Here is a 13,496-nt window from a genome sequence, read left to right on the forward strand (position 1 = left end):
CACTGTGTGGCTACCTGAGTTACTCCAGTATTTCGAGCCTTTATTTATAAACCAGCATCTGCAACTCCTTGTTTCCGTATATTATGTTGCAGTTGATCCATCATATTCATCCATCAGACATTTTGTTTCTTCTTCAACACCCCATTCTCCACATGCCTGTTTTCTATAGTTTCCCAGTTCGGATGAAAGGTCATTGACTTGTCCCACTAACTGTTTCTCTCTCTCAACTAACATGGTGAGAATTGCCAGCATTTTCTGTTTGCGTTTTAGAAACAGGCATCTCCCCAAGTGCTCCCTCTCTGTTGAATTCATGTGATTCTATCATCCCCATAAAAGGCCGAGGAGGCCAAGTCAATGGATATTTTTAAGGCAAGAGATAGATAGATTCGTACGGATGTCACGGGTTATGGGGAGAAGGCAGAAGAATGGGGTTAAAAGGAAAAGATAGATCAGCTATGATTGAATGGCGGAGTAGACTTTATGGACTGAGTGGCCTAAATCTGCTCCTATCATTCTTGAACAGGAATCCTAAGCAAGGTGTTTGTATTTACATTCCTAAATGCCTTAGATCTTTTTTTTAATGTCCCAAATTTTGGTGTCCCCAATACTGAAATTAGTAAAGAAGATGCTCTATAAATGCAAGTTCAACACTCCTTGAAATCAGCATCTGCAGTTCCTTCTTACATACTCCTTTTCAAAGAGGAGGTAGATATATTTTAGAAAGATCTCTGTGGTCTCTGGAAACTGGCACAGAGGAGGAGATCTCTTTTTCTGCTGTGTTAAAAAGAGATAGGGAGACAAGGAATATATATTCTTTTTAAACTGAATGACTTGGAAACAAGTCAGTCGTAACATCACGAAGCACACGTTTAATATTAATGATATGAATAAATACAGACAACTTTAAACTCAATTACATGTTCATAGAAATATGGTACCACGCATTCTGCATTTCACGTGAAATCATTATTTCCATTACAGACATGTTAACCTTCTCAAGGCTCATTCTACTTGTCCTTGTCGATGAGGAACACCTTGAGCAGTGACTATGTGATCTCTTGATTCTTCACCCTTCTAGGCTGAAGGACGGGGAACATCAGAACTGTGCCGACCATGTCCCAAACTAGTAGATCTTATGGAAGTCCTCCCTACCTACCAGTGCCTGGTGGAGAATTTGACATTTCTCTATCCCAACATGGATAATGATATCAATGGAGGTAATAAAACACATTACCTAGATGCAATACCGAATAAACATTTAACATTTGCACATTTCTCATCTCCATAATAATGCCACTTAAAATATTTTTTTATTCCCATGGCACAGGCACAGAAGAAGCAGCAGACCAAAACATTGTGATTTTCTTGAAGCCATTGCTGCACGGCATCAACAAAGGGTTGTATTTTAGATGCAGATAAAGCATGAGATTTATATATTTATTTTAATGTCAAAGCTAATAGAAGCATCAATCATTCTCCTGGTGAGCTTCACCCATTCAATACAGCAAACCTGAGGCATAGAAGGGCACGGGACCAGAAATAAATGCAGACTAAAGCTCCACATGAAAAAAAACTAACATAAAGCATAAAGTAGTTGTTATGTTTCCACAAAATCTCAGGCAGAAATTGTTGAATTAAGGTAAACCAGAGAATTAACATAAAATTCAAAGATTAAGCCTGTCATTTTTATCTGCAAATGTTTCTGGGGTATTTTTTTCTGGAAGAGACATTTAGTTATTGGGAGGCCATTTCAGGATGGCACTGTGCACAATTTTCTCACCATTTAAATTAAATTCAGAGGCAGTGGTCCTATGATTTCCAAGACTTGTTTACAGCATGCAAGACTTGCTATAGGGCAGGCATAGTTAAAAAGTGCTCCCTTGATTTGTGAAGTGATAGACAGTGTTGCTGATTCTTCCATTGCCTGTGAAAGGGCTGGATGAATGGATGATAATTGTGGCACAGAAATTCAAGCATGCTTCCCCATTCACACAGCAGCTTTATAGCGCAGTTGAACAGCCGGTGAGGATTCTGCAGCATCACCCACCAAAATACATCTTTAATTTCTGAATACAGCTACAAGACAGGATGATGGAAACATTGGCCACACACTGACAACACAATCAATAATGGCCATGGTTACTGACACAGTACATTATAACAAGTAAACATTAAGTTATGGGAACTGCATTTTTAGCAGCTTGCTCAATGGGAACTTTGTTTCGCTATTCATCCCTACAGCCCAAATCCCCTTAGTCGAACAAAGAATAAGTATTTGTCAACGACATTGAGGAACTCAGGTCAATTTTTAATCTGCTCAACCAATGTTTCATCATCTTCTGCAGAGATAAGAAGTTCTTCACTTTCAGTAGCTTCCTGTAAACAATCAAAAGAGCATATGATGAAACACTGCCATATAATCGCAGGGCATAGTTTAGTTTAGTTTTGAGATATAGAATGGAGACGGGCGCTTTGGCCACCGAGTCCAGCTGATCATCGATATCCCGTGCACATTAGTTCCACGTTATCCCCTCTCATGCACGCCCCTCAATATAGGAGCAATTGGCAGAGGCCAATTAAACTTCAAACCTGTATGTCTTTGGGATGTGGGAGGAAACCAGATTGCTCTAACCTTAGCACATTTGCGTGGAGATGTAGCAATGTTGTAGGACTTAGGCTATAATTGTTGTCCCTGGACATGCTACCTTTATGTTACATGAATGCTGAAGATGTCCTTAAAGCAGATGGATCTGCCCAAATCAGCAGATCACCTCGAGCTGCACTTGAGTGGCTGCATTAGATAAATTTGTACCCTACCCCAGGGCCGGCCTTAGGAGATGCGTGGCCCAATTGGGAACAATTTTGGTGAGCCCCAGGTTCCCAGCCAAGGTCTGTAGATTCATAGAAATAGAAATAAAGTCTATTAAAGACTTTATATCTCTATGGAAGAATGGAAAGTAATGATCATGCCATGATCACAGTGAATGGCGGTGCTGGCACAAAGGGCCGAATGGCCTCCTGCACCTATTTTCTAATCAAAATATGCGCTTAAAAAGTGCATGCGAGTTAACGGACCAAACAGATCTAAGCTACATTTTACTATCAAATTGCATACATGTAAGCCTACAAGTAACACACAACATTGTAGATCACCTCTGAAAACTACATAGTTACAATGCCACTTATTTTAGTGACTGTGGAATTAAAAAAAAAGTAATTTAATTATCTAGATCCTGGAAAACCAATAACCATTGGTGAAAAACCAGTCCGGGCATTAAATTTTGGGCTTCATCCCCATCCCATCCTTTGGGCTTCTACCTCATCCTAACTTAGTTGTGTGTGTGTGTGTGTGTGTGTGTGTGTGTGTGTGTGTGTGTGTGTGTGTGTGTGTGTGTGTGTGTGTGTGTGTGTGTGTGTGTGTGTGTGTGTGTGTGTGTGTGTGTGTGTGTGTGTGTGTGTGTGTGTGTGTGTGTGTTCGTTGTCTGTGCGTGATGTGTGAAGGAGGGAAGGAGAGAAGGGAGGAGGAGAGTAGGGAGGAAGGGAAGTGGAGAAAGAAGGAAGGAAGGGAGGGAAGGAGAGAAAGAAGGGAGCGAAGGAGAGAAGGGAAAAGAGAGAAAGGAGGGAGGGAAGGAGAGAAGGGAGAGAGGGAAGAAGGAAGGGAGGGAAGGGAAGGAGAGAAGGGAGGGAGAGAGATGACCAGCGGCGGGAGCGGATGGGTGTGAGCTGAGGCCGAGGTCTGTAAACGTTGCTCCAACTCCCGGCCCGGCCCTCCCTGTATTGTTCACCGTGCATTCCCGGAGAGAGGGGTGGAGCCGGGGCTGTGTGCGTGAAGCACAGTGACTGGAGGTTCGGGAGCGCTGCCCCGGGACCGTGAGGGTACGATCCACCTCCCACTCTCCCCCTTCTCCATTCAACCCCTCACACCCTTTACCCGTCTACCCCTTTCTTCCCCCTCCACCCGTCTACTCACTCTCCACCCCTCTCTCCCTCCACCACCCAGGGAGTGCAATTGGTCCAATTGGCTTAAATCCGGCCATGCCCTAACCATTAATCCCAGATATACCAAGAATCCCAGATATGTTGAACATTCACTGGGGATGAACAATAACAATTGATTCAAGAGATAAAACAAGTAATTGCATGATCCCAGATGGAAAACTGTTCAGTACAAAATAAATATTAAAATTCTACCTTTTAATAAATTACTCAACTCATATTGACCATTTCAGAAGTGATGAAATTAGGATAAATATGCAGACATATCATCACAAATTTATCCTGATCATCAATGTGAACAAAGTAGATTTATAAACAGATAAAGAACCTAAACATCATTTCATGGCCTTCAAATCCCACACATGACTGCGTGGAATATTCTTAGAAATATAAAAAAGTGCAGGAGAAGACCATTCGGCCCTTCGAGCGAGCACTGTCATTCAATATGATCATGGCTGATCATCTAAAATCAGTACTCTGTTCCTTCTTTTTTCCCCCATATCCTTTGATTCCTTTAGCTCCAAGAACTAAATCTAACTCTCGCTCGAAAACAGGAAGCGCTTTGTTTTGCAGGAAATAATTAGGCAAATCAAGGGATGAAGGCATTTAGCCAATTAGCTAACACTAATTGAAACCCTTGTGTTTATGCAGGATCTTTTTATGACCACAGGACATTTTTAATTATTCACAGCCAAAGAACTACTTTGGAAATATAATGGTTTTATACAACATGACTGTAGGAGACAGTCAAGTTGTACAAAACAGAGACTCAGGAACAAATATCTATTGACGGCCAAATGATCTGTTTTGCTTCAACGTCATTAGCCGATAGATTCATAATGCAGGACTCAGAGGGAGCAACGCTTCACGGGGCCAGTTATGTACAGCTGATGCATTAGCATCTTCTTCACTCCTTCGTGGTTAGTCCCAGTGAGCATGCCCCTGGAATGGAATTTTTAACCTGTAACCTCTTGACTTGCAGTTCAGTGTCACTATTGACCAGAGATGATAAACCTCTTGTATATAATCAACATATTATTGAGCATGTTGTGATCAAAACTTACTTAATGCATTGATAGTGGCCCAGTAGAATGTATAGCTATGTAAAAAGCCCCAGTGAACCAGGTTGAATGCTGTCTGTGTGGAATTTGCATGTTCTCCCTGCAACCCTATGGGGTTCCCCCGGGAGCTCTAGCTTCCTTCCACAACTGAAAGGTGCAGTGTGAAGGAAGGAACTGTAGATGCTGGTTTACACCGAAGATAGATGCAAAATGCAGGAGCAACTCAGCAAGACAGGCAGCATCTCTGGAGATAAGGAATTGGTGAAGTTTTGGGTTGAGACCCTTCTTCACACAGTGGGCTGGAAGGCTAATTTGAGACTGTAAATTATCTGTAGGAAAATCAGGGAGAGTTTCTGGCTGTTTTAGATTTAGTTTAGTTTGGAGATAGAGCATGGAAATGGGTCCTTCAGGGAGGACATGCAAACTACTACATGGGGCACAACAAATTGCAGAGAACACATGGAAGAATTGTATTGAAGGAAATTATTAGTCAGCCAGCAGTGGACCAAATGGCTTCCTTCTCTGCCAGAAAGAAATTTATATATTTTTATTTTATTTTAAATCACGTTTTCCTTGCAAAGTGATAACACAGGCATGATGAGCAATATTCTCCCTCAGCGCTGAATAAATCAAAAATAACAGTGAGTGATCTGTACTGATCAGAGTAGGATGAGGAAAGGTATGGGGTGGATGTAAAAGTTGGGGTTATGGAACCAAATATCTTTTTCAGCACCGCATATGCCAAGTAATTCTCAAACGGTGGAAACAGGGTGGTAAGCCAATAGTGGAGGTCTCGGGTTATAATTACCTTCAGTTTTTCCAGTTCTTGTCTGCCAGGAAGAGATATCTGAGGTGTGTGGAAAGCCTATCACATGAACAAAGGTATTTGGTCAGCAAAGCATTATTGACATTAAATATATTTGTACAAGGATGAAAATGAAGGGTTTCTTCGTGTGTTTTTGGTTAGATTTCATGTCTGGACTTCAAGTCACAGCTTTGAGAATAACATACCACTGGTTTCATGCCTTGGCAGAACCATATGCCCAGCTACTTACAGAGCTAGAGGTTCAAAATCAATGTGGATATTCCAGTACATTGTAAAAATCCAATATTCAATTCCATTAAAATGAACGCACCACTATTTTGCTGTGCACGACCAATGTCAGTCAAATAGTCAGGAAGGAACTGCAGATGCTGGTTTAAACCGAAGATAGACACAAAAAGCTGGAGTAACTCATTGGATCATTTCCCTTGGGCAGCTGACAACACAGTAGTATGAATATTGATTTATCTAACCAAGTAAATCCGTGCAATCTTGGTTCATGGTCCTCCAAAGTATTCCAAATAGAATTTAATTCCCTCTCTCTCTCCATCCCTCCCCCACCTGTCGTACCAGATTCAAAGTCACCTTGTTGAGTCTCATTGTCTGTAACTCGTTTTCATCTAGCCCACAGCTAACAATGGCTTGTTTCCTTTATCATTGTTCCTTTGTTGCATATCTTTCATTTGTTCTAGATCTCTTTACATCACTATCAATATCTCTTGGTACCCTCTCCCCTGACTTGCTGTCTGAAGAAGGGTCATGACCCGAAACTTCACCTATTCCTTTTCTCCAGAGATGCTGTCTGACCCACTGAGCTTTTTGTGTCTATCTTCAGTCAAATGGTTTATTGGCGTGCAAAGCTACCGGACCCACAGGTGCCGCTAGTCATTAAAGAAACCCTCCGGTCTGAGAGTGCTATTTATGATGGGAATGTACTCCTTTTTACAAACATGCAAACTAGGAGGAGCCTATGCCATTTAATAAGGTCAAAGCTGATGTGTTCGTAAGCATTCCTACCTATCCCCAATATGTAGCAATGTTACAAAATTTTGAGATTAAAAAAATCAAGTCTGCAATTTATCCCATCTGATAAAGCATAAAAAAATTAATTTGACACCTAATTCACTGTCATATCTTCATATTAAAAATGTTATGGCCATTTTCATACTTGGGAATTAGCATCTTGTTCCCTATTGATTTTCTATGGACATAACAAAAAAGCTGTGATCGCGTGCTGTGAAAAGGCCATAACCTTCTTAAAAATTAAGAGAACTGAATTAAATTTTCAGTTATCGTGGATTGAACCATTCTGAAACAAACATAAAATAATCTAACTTGGATGACCTGAAATTAAAGCATATAATTAGTTAGTTACCCAAGTGTAGCTAATTTCAAACTTCAATTGCTAGATTGTGATCAATTCCAAAAGTTGTGATCAAGGACAGTGAAATGGCCGTAACTTTATTAAAAATTAAGAGAACTGAAAGAAATGTTCAGTTATTATAGATAGAAGCATTCTGAAACAAATATTAAACAATCTTACTTGGATGACCTGAAATTAAAGCATACAATTAGTTAGTTACCCAATTGTAGCTAATTCCAAAATTCAATTACTAGATCTAAACATCTATCAATTTCTTAAGAAAAGATTAACATTTTTAAATAGCCTAAGTGTCCAAAGAACATTCACACAAGAATTCACAATAAAACATGATTTTAAAATCTCATTTACATTAATTTATAGGCCAAATGGAAGGAATTTAGTGTTCAATTCAGCTGGCCTACAGGGAGGAGGTCCAGCACTTAGCAGCATGATGCGCTGACAACAACCTGGCCCTTAACTCCAAGAAGACCAAGGAGCTCATTGTAGACTTCAGGAAGTCCAGAGGTGGCACGCACACCCCCATCCACATTAACGGGACGGAGGTGGAACGTGTTTCTAGCTTCAGGTTCCTGGGAGTCAACATCTCCGATGACCTCTCTTGGACCCACAATACCTCTACTCTGATCAAGAAGGCTCATCAGCGTCTCTTCTTCCTGAGGAGACTGAAGAAGGTCCATCTGTCTCCTCAGATCCTGGGTGAACTTCTACCGCTGCACCATCGAGAGCATCCTTACCAACTGCATCACAGTATGGTATGGCAACTGCTCTGTCTCCGACTGGAAGGCACTGCAGAGGGTGGTGAAAATTGCCCAACGCATCACCGGTTCCACGCTCCCCTCCATTGAGTCTGTCCAAAGCAAGCGCTGTCTGCGGAGGGCGCTCAGCATCGCCAAGGACTGCTCCCACCCCAACCATGGACTGTTTACCCTCCTACCATCCGGGAGGCGCTACAGGTCTCTCCGTTGCCGAACCAGCAGGTCGAGGAACAGCTTCTTTCCGGCGGCTGTCACTCTACTAAACAACGTACCTCGGTGACTGCCAATCACCCCCCCCCCCCCGGACACTTATTATTTATTTTTTATTCAAATCGTTTGCTATGTCGCTCTTCAAGGGAGATGCTAAATGCATTTCGTTGTCTCTGTACTGTACACTGACAATGACAATTAAAATTGAATCTGAATCTGAATCTGAATCAATTGCTGTAAATGAACGGCCATTTAAATCAGCTTGCGAGTGGGATTTTCTCAAACGCGCTGGTTTGGAACGCTGCCATTATGGTGGATTGGAGCCCATATGCAGCATGAAAGATACTGCAGGATTGAATGGGCCCCCAAATAATGTATTCTCAATTTAAAATTTTGAATAAAGGGATCTTAAGAAGCCCTTTTTAATGTAAAAATAAACAACCTACCTTGCCTTGTCCCCTACATGAGATCCGTCCTGTTGCCGGCGTTCGCGGCTTTAGAGGATGATTCTTAATCTACTATAGTAATTAAATAATCCAATTTAGTTTAAAAATACCTGCAGTGAACGGAATTCGCAGCGATTTTATGTCAGCAACTAAGTAGGCTGAACAACATCGATTTCAACAGCCTAGAGAAAATCGCGTTTTAAACCCGCCCCCCTCTCAAAGGCGCCAAAGTCGTGCACACGGGCAGCGGCAGAACTGTAGCGCCGCTGAAGGTAAGTTTTGCTACATACCTACAATATGCTTTCACCTCCTCAATTATCAGGATTATATTACTCTTTCAAAGAGTCACATTAACTGGTCCTTTGGCCAACAAAGTCTGCACTGTACATCAAGCACCCATTTAAAATAACCCCATTTTATTTAGGGAACATAGAACAGTTCAGCACAGGGAATGGCCCTTCAGCCCACAATATCTATGCCAAACATGATGCTAAGTCCAATGCGTATTTGCTTGCACATAATCCAGATCTCTCCATATTCTGGATATTCATGTCCCCAGTCAAAAGCCTCAATCACATCTGCCTTCACTACCACATCCAACAGCAAATTTCATTCTCTCATTTCACTCTGTGTAAAGAAAAGCCCCACACATTTCCTATAAACACTGCCCCTCACACCTTAAAGCTCTGGCCTCTAGCCCTCAGTTTTCCATTCTAGAAAAAAAGTTCTGAATATCTACCCGATCTATGTTTCGTAGAATTTCATGTATTTCTATCAGGAATACCCTCAACCTCCCGTGTTCCAGAGAAAACAATCCACATCTGTCCAACCTCACCCTGTCGCTAAAGGGGTTGTCCCACTTAGGCGACCTAATTGGCGAGTTTAGAAGAGTTTGAAAAAAATGACATGTTGAAGACCTCCTTTGACTATGTAGAAGATCTCCTTCAACCTCCTTCGACTATGTTGAAGACAGGTTTTACTAGCTACAACTAACTTCGGGAAAATTAGACAACAAATAGTGGAGAATGAAGACGACCTCCTTCGACCTCCCTTCGACTATGATAAAGACTATCTACAACTACCTTTGACTACCCTCAATTACCTACGACTAACATGCCGACCTACTACGACAAAACCTAAGAGTAGAAAAAGTATTGTTTTTTTCCATGGCGACCTTTTTTTACTTGCGGGCATTTTTTCACATATTGAAAAAAATGCTGCGACCTAGCTGAGGCCTCGAGTACGCGGAGACCACTCTTGAGCACGAAGGAGAGTTATGCCCCTGTCCCACTTAGGAAACCTGAATGGAAACCTCTGGAGACTTTGCACCCCACCCAAGGTTTCCATGCGGTTCCCGGAGGTCCCCAGAAGTTTTTGTCAGTCTCCCTACCTGCTTCCACTACCTGCAAGCTTCGGCAACCACCTGCAACCTCCGGGAACCGCACAAAATCCTTGGGTGGGGCGCAAAGTCTCCAGAGGTTTCCGTTCAGGTTTCCTAAGTGGGGCAGGGGCATTACGAAAACCTCCTACAACTTTGTGTCGACCATGCTGCGAGTATGAGTCGAGGGCAAACTTGCCAGAACTCAAGGATTAGGTCGCCCAAGTGGGACAGGCCCTTAATACTCTCAGATTCAGACATCATAGTAGGTAAACCGCCTCTGCACTATTTCCAAGTCTTCATTCCTTCAGTAATGGGATAACCAGAACTGCATGGCATAAACAAAGTTTTATAAAACTGCATAATGACTTCCTGACTCTTATTTTAATGCCCTGACCAATGAAAGCAAGCATACCATATGCCTTCTTTACTACTCTATCTACTTGAGTTGCCATGTTCACCAAGTTTTGGACTTGGACCCCAAGATCCATCATTGTATCTTTTTCCCTTAATTTTGACCTCTCAAATCCTCCAAAAATGCAACACATCACACATATTCAGATTAAACCCCACCTGCCATTTATTTGCCCATTTCTGTAGGTATGTTACAATACTTACCTTCAGCAGCGCTGCAATTCTGCCTCTGGCCATGTGCGCGATTTTGGCGCCTTTGAAGGGGGGGGGGGGGGGGGGGGCGGGGTTAAAACACATTTTTTTCCTACCTTGTCCTGGAATATATTTGGTTGGAGTGCAAGCTTTTGCTGAAGAATCGTTCCGACGGGCGATTTTTTTAATCGCTCGACAAGTTCAGCGCTGGAGTAATTTTAAAATCAGCTTCTAAAGCCGTCAACGCGGACAACGGGGACAGATTTCAGGTATGGGACAGGTAAAAGAAAGCCGTTTATTTTATGTATAAAAGTGGCCCTTAAGATGCCTTTATTTCATATTTTAAGTTTCAAAGGTGATTTAGTCCCCATACGAACCCGCAGTATTTTTTCTGCCGATATGGGGTATAAATTCACTGCAAACCGCAACGTTCCAAATGATTACTTTCCAGAAAAACCCACTCGCAAGATGATTTAAATGGCCATTAATTTACAGGTGTTAAATATTAAATTCCTTCCATTTGGCCTATAAATCCATGACAATAAGATTTTAAAATTAGGTTACATTGTGAATTCTTGTGTGAATGTTATTTGGACACTTAGGCTATTTAAAAATCTTAATCTATTCTTAAGAAATTGATGGATGCTTAGATCTAGTAATTGAATTTTGTAATTAGCTACAATTAGGTAACTAACTAATTATATGCGTTAATTTTAAGTCATCTAAGTAAGATTGTTTCATATTCGTTTCAGAATGCTTCAATCTATAATAGCTGAAAATTTCCTTCAGGTCTCTTAATTTTTAAGAATGTTATAGGCTTTTGACTGTCCTCGATCACAACTTTTGTGTCGTCAATGGAAAAGCAATAGGGAACAAGATGCTAATTTCCGAGTTTGAAAATGGCCAAAACATTTTTAGTACTGAAGTTAAGAAAGTGAATTAGGTGTCAAATTAAACTTCTTTTTATGCTTGATCTGATGGGATAAATTATAAACTAGATTTTTAAAATCTCAAAATTTTGTAACGTTCCTAATTTCTGTAGCTGATCTGTATCCTTCTGTATAGTTTGACAGCCTTCCTCACAGTTCACAATCCCAGCTATCTGCAACCTCACTGACCAGCCCCTCTACATTTACATCCAGGTCACTTATGTATATCACAAACAACAAAGGTCCCAGCACGGACTGTTTCTTTGAACACGATGGCTTGGTCATCCTGGACCTCCAAGTTGTCATCCATTTTAACTCCCCTTCCCATTCCTATACTAAATGTTCTGGCCTTGGCGTTCCCCACTGCCAGAGTGAAGACACATGCAAACTAGAACAGCACCTAACACTCCACTTGGGTAGCTTACAACTCAATGGTACAAATATTGAATTCTCCAATTTTAAGTAACACTTCACTCTTCTCTCACCTCCCCCCCCCTCCACCCCTCACTTCCTTTGACCCCACCCTAGTGCACTCTCATCAATGCCACTGTCACCCTGTTCCGCTCCCTTCCTCTTCACATTGATCTCCCACCCATCCATCTCCAAGTCACCCATTTTCCTTTTATCCTTCCACTTTCTCCACCAGCTTTCCCCATCCCCTAGCCCCTTCCACTCATATCCCTCTCTCTAGTTTTACATTTCACTTCACCTCTTCTTTCCTAAACCGATACCGTTTAGTCTCCTTTTCACCTCTGGCTTTTATTACTGTCCACCCAAAACCCAATTGCCATGCCCCGTCTCCTCACCTGTATCCATCCATCACTTGCCAGGCTTTGTCCCCCCCATTACTAGCTTTCTCCCCATGTATTCTTCAGTCTGAAGAAGGCCCTTACATAAAACGTTGTCCGTCCATTCTCAGCAGATGCTGCCAGACACAGAGTTCCTCCAACACTTTGTTTTTTACTCAAGATTCCAGCATCTGGAGTTTTGTGTGTCACTATTTTATTCTCCCCACAAGTTCCCATCACTTTCCCCCCAAATTCTACTGCTCGTCAACACACTACAGCAGCTGGTAATCTTGAGTGATACTTCACACTTCCGTCACCCCACCCCCTTTGAACCTACCCCAGTGCACTCTCACCAATGCCACTGTCACCCTGTCACCCCAGCACCAGGTATCTTTGAGAAGTGGAAGGGTACTGGAACACTCAGAAGGAACCCACATAAAGCAAACATGCAAACTCCACACACTCAGCACCAGAGGTCAGGATTGAGCAAGGAACAATGGAGACACTACATTCACCACCTTTTGGAGACAATGGTTCCAAAGACCATCAACTTCTAGAATCAAAAAAGCTCCACCCCTTTCTTAAATCAACTTTAGAGATACAGTGTGGAAACAGGCCCTTTGGCCCAACGCCGACCAGCGAGCACCCTTTACACTAACACTATCCTACACACTAGGGACAATATTACAATTTTTTACTGAATCCAATTAACTTCCAAAATTGTACATCTTTGGGGCCTGGGAGGAAACCAGAGCAACTGGAGAAAACCCATGAGGTCACTGGGAGAACATACAAACTCCGTACAGACAGCACCTCTAGTCAGGATTGAACCCAGGTCTCTGATGCGCTAAGGCATCAACTCTACCACTGCACAACAATGCTACATACCATCTATCTATCTATCTACCTACCATCTATACTATTAGTAAAACTCTAATTTTGATCACTGTGTTGTTTTTAAATTTGTGCAAAAACAGTACCCTATATCGTTAGGATTTTTTCACCACCTTACTCAGCATTCTCTGCTCCAAGCACACCAAGTTTTGTTCAGATCGGTGGAAGATTACAAAACTTATGAAGGTTTTAAAAATTGTGAGATTAGCAGATTGGTCTTCTCGTC

At 41.9% G+C, this 13,496-nt stretch overlaps 1 long non-coding RNA gene across 1 annotated transcript in view; it reads right to left on the bottom strand.

Annotated features, from left to right (window-relative positions):
• Positions 1–849: 849 nt before the first annotated feature.
• The window catches only part of LOC129701441 (uncharacterized), a 38,727-nt gene continuing 26,080 nt past the window's right edge, over positions 850–13,496 (bottom strand). The window contains exons 4-5 of the long non-coding RNA XR_008724200.1: positions 5,866–5,922; positions 850–2,376 (exon numbers count right to left, since the gene is read on the bottom strand). This is a non-coding gene — a long non-coding RNA (uncharacterized LOC129701441). The remainder of the gene's footprint in view (positions 2,377–5,865; positions 5,923–13,496) is intronic.

The sequence above is a fragment of the Leucoraja erinacea genome, chromosome 11 (assembly GCF_028641065.1).
Source record: "Leucoraja erinacea ecotype New England chromosome 11, Leri_hhj_1, whole genome shotgun sequence".
Taxonomy (NCBI): domain Eukaryota; kingdom Metazoa; phylum Chordata; class Chondrichthyes; order Rajiformes; family Rajidae; genus Leucoraja; species Leucoraja erinaceus.